Source organism: Pholcus phalangioides, unplaced genomic scaffold, assembly GCF_987345545.1.
Source record: "Pholcus phalangioides strain wild (caught in Gottingen) unplaced genomic scaffold, Ppha-v1.0 ptg000015l_1, whole genome shotgun sequence".
Taxonomy (NCBI): domain Eukaryota; kingdom Metazoa; phylum Arthropoda; class Arachnida; order Araneae; family Pholcidae; genus Pholcus; species Pholcus phalangioides.
Window position 1 is genome coordinate 75,114,373 of NW_028301608.1, and position 15,103 is coordinate 75,129,475.

Below are 15,103 nucleotides of genomic sequence, written 5' to 3' on the forward strand. Positions count from 1 at the left end.
TCGCAATCACCTCGGCATCAATCCATCGTAAATTGCATCCTCCCAGAGTGCTGTACCTCTGGAGATAACTTGGGGGGAACTCCTTTCTCTTGCTTGTACTGTCGGAACAGCATTTCTTCTTTTGTTGAGTGTGACCTTGGAGATGGGGACATGAGACAACAGAAAAAAATAAAAGTGGGAGGAGGTAAAGTGAACAACTATTAAGCTTATTAACAAGATCGAAGGCCTGTAACATTTTTCGAGCCTTCACAACAGAGGCGCCGACATGAAGAAATTAACATTGGGTGGGGAGAGAGCGCTGAAAGTTGCTGGCCGTCCCGTATATACGGGGCTGAAGCGCATACGCAGGAAACAGAGGACGCACTGCATTGTTTTTCTAAAAAATATTGGGGAGAGGCTCACACACACTGAAAATTCTCTAGTAGGTGTTGGCTCAGCCAGAGCCGCAACTAGATGCTTAACCAGCCGGGGCAAGCATGCATTTTGGCTCCCCCTCATAACGTTGAAGGAGAGATTAAAGAGTGAAATTTGCGCCCCTCTAGTACAGCGCCCGGGGCACCAGATCCGCCTGCACCCCCCTCCCCCCAGTTGCGGCCCTGGGCTCAGTCCCCTTACAAAATGGGGGCCCCTTATTGGGGTTGGGAGGGCTCAAATATCCTCCGCTCCTAGGTTCCGGTGCCTTTGATGAGGAATTAAATAAATAATAGTAAAATAAAATTCACATAAAAAAGAAAAGAAATGAAAGGAAAATTTCAAAGCCCCTGAGCCGGGTACCATTGCATTCTAATTCTAGGAATATTAAATTTTCTCCTTACAAATCAGGGATTCCCAAACTATTTACGTTAGCATCGTTCATATGTATATATATATAGGAATTTTAAATATTTCAAGTATTGTTGAAGGTAGGTTAAAGGGTGAAATTTGTGACCGCCCCCCCCCTCCCGGTCCGGCACCCTGGAAATTTGACCCCACCAGTTGCAGCCCTGTTTCCAGTGCCCCAACACTTAGGTAGCCAGGGCCGAAACTAGGGAAAAAGGCAGTTTTCACAGGCGATAATCTTGAGGGGCTGCTAATTCTGGGGAGGGGGACGAAAAATACCGTTTCGATCGCTTTTTTCAGTGGAGACGGTGAAAAAATTACATATTCTTCCCCCCACGACAAAAAGGATCCTGTTTCCGTTGAACCGGGCCTTTGGACCGAGATCTTTCGCGAGGATCCCAATTTTTCACAGCGAAGTGCTTGGAATCTGTCATAGGCGTAAATTTGTATTGGGCCAATGGGATCGAAGCCCCCCCCCCCCTATTAATTTTAAAGAGCTGGCTCAATTCCCCCCCCCCCCAAAAAAAAAGAAATCGCACGGATACGTTTTCCGCACCTAGACTCGGAATAATCACGTCACGTCAGTACAGTGTGTTTCGGCCTTTATACGAAGCTGTGACGTGTAAAAAAAAAAGTGGCGATTTTTCCGCAAAAACTTTTTTCTCGGCCATTTTTCAGGATGCGACTTATTTATCGGAAATTACTGTAATTTTTTCTATGTCCTATTGTAAATTAAATCGGGGAATTTCTAAAAAGTATGTAGTATTTTTCTTACTTATGTTATTCAAAATTGTGTTTATTTCAAAATGAAGAATTATTATCATGGTTTTAATAGGGTTCCTCCTCTCACGGTCACTTCTTTTTTACGGACGAATTTCTTTTTGTCCCGCCGATGACCGCAAAGAGGGGGGGGGGGTTTACATACCCTGTTTACGTTCGCAGCACTCTTAGAAATTTTAAATATCTGGCGGCATCTCAGTCGATCTCGAGGAGTTATTTTGATGCTTTCTTCCCCCCCCCCCCGGGCAATAAAATGATCTTCACTCCTAGTTACAGCCCCTCCGTGGCATCTAGTGGCGTGTTTACCGGAGGGGGAAGGGCACTCAGCGGGCTATAAGCAGGGCCATGGACTCCCACATACTGGAGAAGGGATTCTAGCCTGGGATCTTTGGCTGGCCCCTGAAGCCAAACTTTTCACAGGTAATGTATTCATTGCATGAAAAACAAAAAATCATGGTAATTGTCTTTGGCTCGTAACTAGGCTGCGGCAATCGGGATAATGCTCCAGGAACCTGAGCCAAATGGGTTTCTTCTTCGAAATTCTTCCAAACATTTGCAAATGTTTTTATTCCATGTATTTGAGTTGGGTTTTTTTTCATGATAAAGGGGGCCGCACCTTCTGCAGCTGACAAAGAGCATTTCAATAGGGTTCAGTTTCGGCTGCTTCAATGCAGGTTTTCTGAATACAAGCACCATTTCCTAATTAGAAGGACAGGGAGTATATAGCGTGTCGCCTACGTGGGGAATATGTCACCTGGAGGCATCCGTATGGGGACTCCAGGGTCTCCGAAAATAAACACTACATTCTTTTTGACGCTGCAGGCGCCGGTCAGGACTTTGGTAAAAGCTATTTCTTTTTTTTCTCTCTCTTCTGTTTCTTTATTTGCGCTTAATGGATGGCCATCAGCGAAACAGGGACTGTTAGTAGTACTGTTAGTAATTACTTCTGTTAGTAGAACATGTTGTATTACAAGAAAAAACGGAAAAGTTCTCTCCACTTTCCTGACAGAAAAAAAGTAAGCAATATTAAATTAAATATAGTTACACGTTTTTGATAAATTCATGCATTTTAAGCATTTTCTTCAATGATATTCAGAATCTTCAAAATCAATCTAAATACAGTAGTTTGCATCCCTGTCATACTTATAATCAATAAAGCGTAGTAAAAGAATTTTATTTTCTGTTAGACATATCAATAAATTAATAAAACTTATATTTAAAATTTATTTAAGAAAAATTTAAACTTCATTTGGCTTGCGAACTTAGAAAAGTGACAATATTTAAATCGAGTTTTTATTAAGAAATTTATGCAACTAAAAAACACTTTTTTTCTAATCTAAAACCTGAGTAAAATAAATCTTAAATGAGTGAAATGTAATTTTATTTTGAGGGAAATATACACGCTGTATCATAAAATATAAATAAATACAGGGCTTGCCAAATTAGAAAAAAATTTATGCGGCAGTCAAATTCCGTAGGAGCCAAGCATGGTTTTTTCATGAAAAAAGTGTCTTAAATCATCTTTTTTCAACCTTTCTGGGAATTGATGACCCCTTCCCAGGGCCGCAACTAGATACTTTGTTACCTGGGGCAAGCCGGAATTTTGGCTCCCCTTAGTAAAAGTAAAACAGTTAAAAGATGAATTTGACTCCCATTATGGTCCAGCGTCTCTAGCACCAGACCCGCCTGCTTTCTCCAGTTGCGGCTCTGCTCCTTTCCATATTGAAAGACAGTTAATTATGGAATCAGAAAATTTTGAGCCATCCCTAGATTCTGATTTAGCAACCACATATACAAAATTTTAGGCGTCAATACAGATTTTCCAGTCACCATGGTGACCTGGCGCCTGGAATTTGTTCAACCCTGAAATAAATAAAGATGTATATAGTGTATATATTTTTTGGATTTACTTGTATTCTTTGTATATACTGGTTTTCGTAACCCCGCCCAGGGATTTCGGGATTCATGAGATCCGGGGGGGGGGGACCTGGGTTCGTTATAACGAACTTTTATTGTATTACGAGCAATATTAATTTGAAAAATTAAAAAAAATTAATTAATCTTCTGCACAACTTGAAAATAGCAGTTTTTTGAAAATTTTTCAATTACATAAATTTACACACACATTAATGCTAAAAAGAGGTTAAAATTGTAAGGGTGTAGCCAGAAATTTCATTTGGGGATCAGTGTTAGAACAATAGATTTGGCCATCTTATTCCCTTTTTTCGGTCATTTTCTCGCATATCGGGGGGGGGGGGGGGAGAGAGGCAGACCCCCCTCAAGTACCCCCCCCCCCCCGCTACACCCTTGAAAATATACAAATGCTAAAAACAGCACTATTCACAACAAATTTATAAATAATGCAAAAGAAATCAAAAATAAAAAGATCCCTTCTCCACTGGTTTTTCTCATTTTTTCAAATTTCCCTTCTTCCACTGGGTGACCTTTCATTAAATCAAGTTGTATAATAACCAAGAATGGCCACTAAAGCAGTGTTTTCCAAAGTGCAAAATATCGCCCCCCTGGGGGAAGGGGACGATGAGGGTCCTGAGGGTCGGTAGAAGCTGTGGGTTTAGTATAGGATCCTATGGTTGGGGCTTGAGTTGGAAGAGATGAAAAATAAATTTTTTTTAAAAGAAGAGCTATGGAACAAAACGTTTGGGAAACTTTTCACTGAAGCAGCGGTTCTGAACCGGTGCTCCGTGCACCGGGGGCTCTGCCGCCACTCTAAGAAAATAAAATAAATCAGTAAATTCGATAAATGAATATAAGAGGAGGGCCTACGGGGCTCCGCCATAGAAATTTTACGTCGAATAGAGGCGACCACTGATGCATATTTGTGTTTGAGTACAGGCAGTGCCGTCTTAACGCATGGGCCCACCCGGGCACGGCCCGGGGGCCTCACGAGGAGAGAGGCCTCAGAAAGATGAGAAGTAGTTAAATTTTTCGAGAATTTGCCGGGTAGAGCCTCAGAAAAATCACTTGGCCCGGGGGTCCATGATGCTCCTAAGACGGCCCTGAGTACAGGTGATCATTTGTGGAGATTTTACTGTATTTAGGAAAATATAATGGAACCCTTCCTATACGCCTCCCTATTACGTTTCTGACCTTACTCATTTGCACGACGTTTGACCTCAGTTGCTATACATTCCTATACATTATCCCTGTATACAGGGCCTGATTACTGCATGGGCTAATGAAGCCTTCATAACTCTTTGAGCCCCCGAAATTCAAACATCATACATTCACTGACTAATTAACATCTTTGACTCTTGCCGCAAGAGCCTTTTAATTCCGGCTTTACCCAGGGCCCTGCCTGTATACACTTCAATTAATCAACGTTTTCACATCGATTCGAACTCGCAAATTTTGGAAAACACCATTTCTATCAATCGAATATCAAATAATTTTTCAATTGGTAAAGCCGTGTCATTGAAATACTGTGTTTCCCGGTTTTCAAAAACACATAATGAAGAAACGTTGTAAGCGGAAAAACTAAGCGGGATCGACTGTAATTTCTCATGCATATTTTTTATTGAAAAAGCCATAAAATTTAAGATAATTGACTGGTTCAATGGCTTTTGACAGGAACTGAAATAATTATTGAACGGGCTATGGTATGCTGATAGCCAGGGCCGCAACTAGGATTTTTGCCGACCGGGGGAAATATGATTTTACCGCCCCCACATTCGGTAATTTTGTAACGGTGTTCTCTGTTCCTACCTAAAACTGCCGCTCCCTAAATTTTGCCACCCGGGCAGTTTCCTCCTCTGCCCTCCTCTCTAGTTCCGGCCCTGCTGATAGCAAACATGCACACCATTAGTTCTTTCTTTAAGAGAAAAATCTTGCAACAACGGAACTCAATACATCATCTTTTTGCTTAGATATAGAAACCAAAAGCAAAACAAACAAGTATAGGATGTTTTACATAAGGTTTAAACAACATTTTTTTTCTGTTAAATCTATAAATGAATACCGTAAAATTGCTTGAGACTTTAGCAACAGTAATTGAGCCTGAGCCCCCCCTCCCCCCAACATTTTTAGCAAGTTTACGCCTATGTGATCCACTGGTTAAAACCATCGAGCTTATATTACTGGATGGCGATTAGATGTAGCCGCACCTAAAATTCACCGAACGAACACCAAACGTTTAACTTGGCGTTTTTTAAAACTGAACAATGATACAACCCTGAAATCGGAAAAAGTAAACCATTTTTTTACTCTTGTGTGTGCACTTTCCAAATTTTTACGCGGTTGTTTAATTTTTACGATTTTCCAAGATTGCAGAGTTTTTGAATTCATCCGTAAGATTTCAAAAAAAATACTGCCGCCCTAAAAATTCTGAAATTTTGCTCAAATGTGTTACTCGCCACGTGTTAGTAAAATGAACCTTAAGGCTCATTTACATTGAGCGAGTTTACTAGCTACTCGCCTACAATTTTACTCGCTGCTACTGAACTCGCTCTGTGCAATACTACACTCGCCGCTCGCTCCGCTAGAGCGAGTAAAGTTGAGGGTCGGGCTACTTTTCTGGCGTTTCTGCTATATGGCTTGTGCTTTAGAAATTAAGTATTTTTTAAAACAAATATTGAATTGAAACAAATATTCAAACTTTATAAAATTCTAACCGGATGATAAGACATCGAAGTTCGAGGTTCATCATCATCATGCCGTATAAATATTTCTACAAAATTTCAGAATTTTTGGTGTAGTAAATTTTTTTCGTATCTTAAACGGATGAGCTCAAAAACTGCCATTTGTGAAAATAGCGTTCAAAGCGTTTTTCCTTTTTTAAAGGCGCGTACACACTAGCGCGTGGATCGTACAATGCAAGCATTCCCAAGCGTTCGCAATGCATTCAGTGGGTACGATTTCCGAAACGTAAGAGAGCTGTTTCAACGCCATCTGTAGGTTTTGAGCGGCAGTAACAACTATTGAGGAACATGATATGATAAACGAATTGAAAAGACTGTTAATGACGAATTTCAATTATTATGACTATTAAATTAAACGACTTTCGTGAAATAAGACGAGGGAAAGAAATGAAGGCTCTAGATAGGCTCCGAAGCACGTACAAACACGCACACCGGTAACGACGCCGTCTAAACTAGAAGGAAGAATTCCTTTGTGTTCGTCGAAAAAACTGAACTCCTACTGAATCGGTTCAAACAGATCAAGAATGATTTGTTAATCGTTCGCAACACCGTACAAATTACTGAACAACCGATTGCGAACGCTTGCAACGCACGACCCCCCCCCCCCCCCCCCCTGCAGCTGTTCTAATCCGCTCGTGGGTACACAAACTTCCTTTGGGTTCTGTGGTGTATATCTAGTGCGGCCTAGAAACAACAAATAGTAGATTCAGTAGTGCCAGGAAGAGACAAAAAGAGAGATGAATCTGGCAACAAGAAGAGTTGACACTTTTGGCTAGACCACGCGGTACTGATAGGACGCTGGACGCTCTTCCGTCGCTTTACTTTAAACATGTAATTGTTCTTATATTATGTTAAATTAAAAAAAGGTTATAGTAGATATATAAAGAAAAAAGCTGACTTGAGTTCTTTTCCGACTCCGACATACTCCAATAAAATGGTGACCAAACGTGATATGAGCCTTCTGATCTGATGCCGACTCAGTCAAAAAAAAAAACCTCGTGGAGTGATCCATGAACATCTGAACGAGATGCGAGCGATATACAACAGGTAATGTGGCACATTCTGTATATTTAATGTATCCGGGAAATTATTTTTTAATTTCTACCACGATGCTTGAAAATAGAATCGGTGCATGTCGATATGTCACGCTGAGCAAATTTCCCTCTCAACCCATGTATATACCTATGTTATTTTTCCCGGTATTTACCGCATTTTTAATTGTTCGCATCTAAATTATTTCATTCTTCGCAACGCATAAAAAGGGCATGGTTGACAATTCCGAGCCGCAAATCAACCGCGTTGCCATTAAGCTTCCCCCATTTTGGAAGGCAAATCCCACATTATGGTTTATGCAGATAGAGGCCCAATTCTCCTTGGCCAAAATCACCGTAGATGCCACAAAATTTCATCACGTGGTATCGGCTATGGAATCCGATGTCCTCAATTCGGCAAGCGACATCATTATAAACCCTCCTGAAGGTGGCAAGTACGACGCCTTAAAGAAGCGTCTCATAGAACTGCATTCAGAAAGCGAGGCTTCCAAAATACGAACCCTCCTTCAAGGCCTCGAGCTTGGTGACCAGCGTCCATCACAACTTCTCACTCGGATGCGATCGCTTGCCGGGGGGTTCTGTTGGTGAGTCACTTCTGAAGTCGCTATGGTTGTCCCGACTCCCAAAAAACACGCAAAGCAGTCTGGCTGCCTTAAACGAAGACCTAACCCAACTCGCCGCCGTTGCCGACAAGATCAATGATCTTACCTTTTCACCCCACGTAGATGCCGCTAGAGTGGAATACCCCACGACGCACTTAGAAAAGCAAATTGAGCAGCTGACCAGGCAGGTGAGCGAACTTTCAGCTACTGTCCATGCGTCCCGCTCTCATAGACGTTTCTCGTATCGGCGACCGCGCAGTCGTTCCCGCAATCGTCAATACAAACCCGCCGCAAATAACTTGTGTTTCTACCGCACTAATTTCGGCGAAAAGGCTAAAAAGTGTGCATCCCCTTGTGCATACTCGGGAAACTAAGCGGGCGATCGCTAGACGGCCATGACCGCGATTGCCGTATCAGCCGAATCATCTTGGCCGACCGTAAGAATAGAGTAAACTTTCTCATCGATACGGGCGCCGACATTTCGGTACTCCCAAAAATCCACCGCCCACAAGAAAAAACTGATGATGGTCTAGTCCTTCGTGCTGCAAATGGCACCAAAATCTCTACATATGGCACTAAACTGCTTACTCTCAACCTAAATTTACGTCGTGCTGGTCATTTGTAGTAGCCGATGTCGAACATCCTATCATAGGCATTGATTTCCTCAAGCATTTTAATTTGCTTGTCGATGCCAAAAACAGTTGCCTCATCGATAAAGAGACCAATATCTCTTCATATGGTAAAACCGCTGACGTCAGCTCATCTAGCTCCAGCGTCACTATTCTTTTTGAAGCTTCCGACTTCAACCAAATACTTCTAAAATATCCAGAAATCACAAGCCCCTCTCTTTTATCTGACAAGGCGGAGAATACCACAGTATCCACCATATTAAAACAAAAGGACCCCCAGTATTTTCTAAGCCGAGACGCTTATCTGCCGAATTAATGTCAGTAGCACGACAAGAGTTTGAATTCATGATGGCACAAGGTATCATTAGACCCTCTAGAAGTCCTTGGGTTAGTCCCCTTCATATGGTTCGAAAGTCTAATGGCGAATGGAGACCATGTGGAGATTTCCGTCGATTCAACCCAGTCCCTCACATCCAGGACTGCACTCAACTATTCCACGGAAAAACCATCTTTTCAACCTTGGACCTCACACGGGCATACCACCAAATTCCAGTGCACCCAGATGATATCCCAAAAACAGCTGTCACAACTCCTTTTGGATTGTTTGAGTTCGTCACTATGCCGTTTGGCCTCCGCAATTCTGGTCAGACTTTCCAAAGGTACATCCACCAAGTTTTAACAGGGTTGGACTTCTGTGTTCCATACTTCGATGATATTCTCATCGCTTCCACCAATGCTTAAGAACATACACACCATCTCCATCAGGTCTTTCACCGTTTGAAACAACATGGCCTCAAATTGAATCCAGCCAAGTGTGTTCTTGGTAAGAGTGCAGTCAAGTTTTTAGGTTGCCTCATTACCCCACAAGGTGTGAAACCACTGCCAGAGAAAGTACAAAACATCACAGACTTTCCAACCCCAAAAACCATCGCTGAACTCAGACGTTTTTTAGCAATGATCAATTTTTATCGACGTTTCCTTCCGAATTCTGCGACTACACAAGCTCCTCTGAATGAATTACTGAAGGATTCAAAGAAAAACGATAAACGACTTATTCGATGGACCCCAGAGTCCCTCGCTAACTTTGAGAAATGCAAAGCCGACTTATCCCAAGCGGCGACTCTTGCATTTCAGGCCCCTGGGCAACAACTCTCTGTAATGGTCGACGCCTCCGACATTGCCATCGAATCAGTTCTTCACACTCACGAAAAGGATGGTCCTAAGCCTTTAACATTTTTTTCAAGAAAGCTATGTCCCGCGGAGCGCAAGTACAGCACTTATGATAGGGAGCTCCTTGCAATTTACGCTGCTATAAAATACTTCCGCCATAGTCTCGAGGGCCAGAATTTTATTATTTTTACCGATTACCGTCCTCTCACATTTGCGTTCACGAAAATTTCAGACTCTGGCCCCCTAGGCAACTCAAACATTTATCCTACATTGCTCAGTTTAGCACCGACATTCGACATGTATCCGGCTCTAACAATGTGGTCGCGGATACATTATCACGCATACAGAACATCAATGCCCAGACCATTGACTTTACCGCCATCGCTGCTGCACAACAGAACGACAAAGAACTTCAAAAGTTGCTGAGTGATCCAACGTGTTCCCTTCAACTTCAAAAACTAGAACTCTCTCCTGGTGTGGAATTGGTATGTGATTGTACCGGACAAAAAATACGACCATTCGTTCCCGAGAACTACCGAACTGTTCTATTTAAGACATTGCACGGCTTGTCCCACCCTGGGATTCGGGCCACGAAAAAGCTCCTCTGTGAGAAATACATATGGCCGTCCATATGCAAAGATGTCGTTTCATGGACGCGTGCCTGCATGGACTGTCAGCGATCAAAAATCACTAAGCACACTAGGAGCTTGCTCCAGCAATTCCCAATGCCTTCGAGCAGGTTCGACCACATTCATCTGGACTTGGTAGGTCCGTTGCCTCCATCTAACGGGTTCACTTATTTACTCACCTGTGTGGACCGTTTCACCAGATGGCCCAAGGCGATTCCGATAGAAGACATCTCGGCTGAAACAGTCGCTCGAACTTTTGTTGGGCAATGAATTGCTCGATTTGGGACCCCATCCACTATCACTACCGATCAAGGACGCCAGTTCCAGTCCTCCCTCTTCTCTTGCTTGTCGAAATTATTGGGCGTTAAACAAATCCGCACGACCCCATACCATCCTGCCAGCAATGGACTAGTGGGTGGTTTCACCGATCATTGAAGCAGTCGCTTCCATGCCACAACGATCATCGATGGACCGAGACACTGCCGCTTGTTCTCCTGGGTTTGCGAGCAGCCTTCAAAGAAGATATACAGTGCTCCACTGCAGAGATGGTGTACGGTTCCCCAACCAGCCGAATTCCTCAATCCAACACGTAAATCAGAGGAAGATACATCAGACTTCATCCTTCGACTGCGAGAAAATATGCAAAAGCTGACACCAGTGCCAACATCATCTCACTCAAAACCAACGACCTTCGTCCATCCTCAGCTCGATAAGGGCACCCATGTCTTCGTGCGCCGCGATGGGGTGAAAAAACCTTTACAGCAAGCATACGTTGGACCGTTCAAAGTGCTCAGACGTTCTGAGAAACATTTCGCCATCGACCGAGGAACTAGAGAAACCACAATCAGTGTAGACAGGCTAAAACCAGGCCTTCACATTATTGGAGGAAAACTGTTCATCGACAACCGAAGCAACAGATACGACGGCAGATCCTACTCTACACACAACGACGGTATCAAGTCCGACTCAAACCACAACATCACGCTCGGGTAGGCGCGTACGTTTCAACCCTAAGTACAGCAACTCGTATGTGTAATCAGAAATCGTACCGTTGGTACTTGGGGGGGAGTAGTGTGGTGTATATCTAGTGCGGCCTAGAAACAACAAATAGTAGATTCAGTAGTGCCAGGAAGAGACAAAAAAATAGATGAATCTGGCAACAAGAGGAGTTGACACTTTTGGCTAGACCACGCGGTACTGATAGGACGCTCTTCCGTCGCTTTACTTTAAACATGTAATTGTTCTTATATTATGTTAAATTAAAAAAAGGTTATCGTAGATATATAAAGAAAAAAGCTGACTTGAGTTCTTTTCCGACTCCGACAAACTCCAATAGGTTCCTTTCTTTCCTTTGTGTTCGTTGAAAAAACCGATTCCAGGTGGGTCCGGTGAAAACAGCTCGCGCGTAAACACTAGCGCGCGGATCATGCAATGAAAGCATTCGTAATTGCTTGTTCAGTAATTTGTACGGTGTTGCAAACGATTCTTGAGCTGTTTTCACTGGACCCACCTGGAATCGGTTTCTTTCAACGAACACAAAAGAAATAAAGGAACACAAAGGAAGTTTGTGTACCCAAGAGCAGATTAGATCCGCTGCAGGGAGTCGTGCGTTGCGAGATCGGTGCGCTAGTGTATACGCGCCTTTACACAATTGAATGAAATATTTTTTTAACGTCATGTTTGAAAAATCGACTGCAGGGGTCATGAAACCCCTTAAAGTACCTCCAACAATTTTAAGATGAGATTTTTGTTTCCAGTTCCGATTCAGAAGTTTTGGAAGATTTACATGTTGCATTACAGCTTTCGATTGTAATTCTGCAACACGATTAACTTGAGTAACAAAACAAGTATAATGAATGAAATCGATCACAGTTACAAATTGTCACGATGACATCTAATACTTTTTACGGCATCTCATTAATTTTATGAATGTGTGTATGAAACAGTAGGCCCCTACTCAAAACCATATTTGGAACAACAGACAGTAAAGACATGGCATTCATTTCGAAAATTGAGAGCCTGGGGAAGGAGTGGGGGGGGGGTTGTAAGCATGGTTTTTCGGAAAAAAATTAAGAAACAAAATACAAACATATAAGAGCAGAGGGACGGCAAAATTAGTAGTGCATAGGGCGGCGACATCCTGAAGTCCGTCTGTGTGAAGAGGGGGCCCGGGAGCACACACACACACAACTGCCCCCTTATAAACACACGCCTCCTTTCCTGACATGACAAGCACAGTTATTTTTAATTGGTCATTTGTTTTGGCGCAGTTTAACCTAATTGGCCCTTGCGCCACAAAATACATAATCCAATTCAATAAGTACGCCTCAGAATAAACCTTCATCTGAAAAAAATTAGTTCTGCGCTAATCACATGCAGGCTGGAAAAAATTTCAAAGTAGTCCAAATCTTTCTTGTGAAAGGTAAAGTAAAAATGTGTTAATATTTCAGCGCGACAAAAATCAATTGCAGTCAAAAAGGAAATGAAAAATCTTCATTGCACACAACACATGTAGAAATCGGTATGAAAATGTGACTCGATGAATAATCGATATAAAATATCCGAAACTACTAATTACACTCATGTCCGTAAATTAAGGATAATGCCAGCTCCGGCAAATAAAGGTTCAGAAACAAAGCAAACGTTACTTATTCATAAAGCCCATTTATTAAACAAAGGATAAAGAACAAAAACGATGGTGTATGTATGATACCATTCATAAAAACTACGATTTTTGCTCCCTGGAGCGATTATAAAAAATATCTTCTTTACAAAGACTTACTATTACATGGTTGGTATGATGGTTAATACATTGTATGTCTCCCATGCTATGAAATACAGTCCGTACAACGCCTAGGCATGCTGAGTATCAAATTATCGATCTGATCTTGGGGAAGATCACTCCACTTAGCAAGCAATGCTCTCCGAAGTTCCGGTACACATGTAGGAGGTGGTTGACGGGCTGCAACTCGTCGGCCAAGCATGTCCCACACATGCTCTATCGGATTCAAGTCAGGTGAGAATGCTGGCCATTCCATACGGGTTATATCCTCAGATTCAAGGCATTCGTTTACGATGTTTGCTCGGTGAGGACGGGCGTTGTCATCCGTAAACACAAATTCTGCACCCATGGCACCCCTAAACAAACGTACATGTTGTTCCAGAATGATGTCCCGATAAATTTGGGCTTTCATGGTTCCGGTTTGAACATGCAGATCTGTTCTGGAACCCAGTATAATTCCACCCCAAACAAGCAATGCTGCACCACTGTAACGGTGTTGTTCAATGATGTTGTCTTGGTGGTAACGGGTACCTGGCGTTCTCCATATAAAAGTCCGACATGAATCAGACTGCAAGCTAAACCTGGACTCGTCGGAAAACATCACACAAGCCCACTGTGACGATGTCCACATTGCATGTTCTCTACTCCAGGCTAATCACTGCCGAAAGTGAGTTGCCGTGAGCGGAACACATCTGAGAGGCCTGCGAGCATATAGACCAATATCTCCCAAACGTCTGTACATGGTTTGCCTTGAAACTGTGGTACCCGTGGCTGCAGATACCTGACGAGACAGGTCGGATGCTGTGCTCCGTCTGCTTCTTTTGGCAGTTACTGCCAAATACCGGTCTTCATTCGGCGTTGTAACTCGGGGGCGACCTGTACTGTAACGTCTACTAACATTTCCGTTATCTTTGAATCGTTGCCAAAGCCTAGAGATGACACTTTGGGCAATTCCAAGTTCCTCGGATACTTCCATCTAAGTACGCCCACATTCCAGGCGGCCGATAATTCTACCACGTAAAAAATCATCCACATGCGTCTTCTGTGTCATAATTATTCGCTTATGGCACTGAGCGCCTTACAGAACTCTTGTGAATAATTTCACTTCTTTGCCACCATTCCTTATATACCCCCTCTTACACTCTCGTCATTGTGACGTACTATCGGCATCATCTGGTGGCTTCCTGAAGTTTGCATATCATTCTTGCAGATGTGTGTGATAATTCTACAGGTGAAATTTTTACTTTAGATTTCGATTTCCATGTGATTCTGAATTATCCTTAATTTATGGACATGAGTGTATTTTGAATACGCAAATTCATAAAATGCCTTAAATGCAATTATTTCACTGTTTTTACAAGTCACCTTCGTCAAGCTACCATTTTTGCAATCTTCGTCCAAGTTTTTTTGCACGTGACTGTTTCGATGAAGTTTTAAAATAACTCAAAAATATTGCCGTTTCATTGATCAACATGTTATCTGATTAAAACGACAGCATATAAAAAGGATCGCGTAGTAAACACAACGCACTGTATGCACCTTCACTCAGAAAATTAGACTTGATAGTGAAGGTAAAACATTGCACATTTCGGCGAAAAAGTGTTGATTTGGCTAAAAAAAATTCCAAACAGATCTCATTTGGCTAACATGGTACACATAACCATGGTACGAATCTTGCGATAAATTTGCTAACATAGAAGACGAAGCTAACACGTAAGCGATACGTAATAGCAAGGTTATAGTATCATACTACATGGAAAGAAAAAGTGCCAATCATGAAGGAAGAAGGCCAAACTTCGCTTCTAATGGGATTGAATATTTCAGTTCATTTTTAAGAAGTGACAACCCGCTGCTGGAGAAGAAATGCACTTTGGTTCGGTGCTTGGCATATAACTGACCGTTAGAAAAATGTCACGTCACAAAATTTCAAAAGCTTATAACTCACTTAATATTCGTCCGATCGAAAAACGGAAAACACTTTTCTG

The 15,103-nt window shown here is 42.4% G+C and overlaps 1 pseudogene; it reads left to right on the forward strand.

Annotated features, from left to right (window-relative positions):
• Nucleotides 1-7,519: 7,519 nt before the first annotated feature.
• LOC149076683 (uncharacterized) lies at nucleotides 7,520-8,282 on the forward strand (annotated as a pseudogene).
• The last annotated feature ends 6,821 nt before the right edge of the window (nucleotides 8,283-15,103 follow it).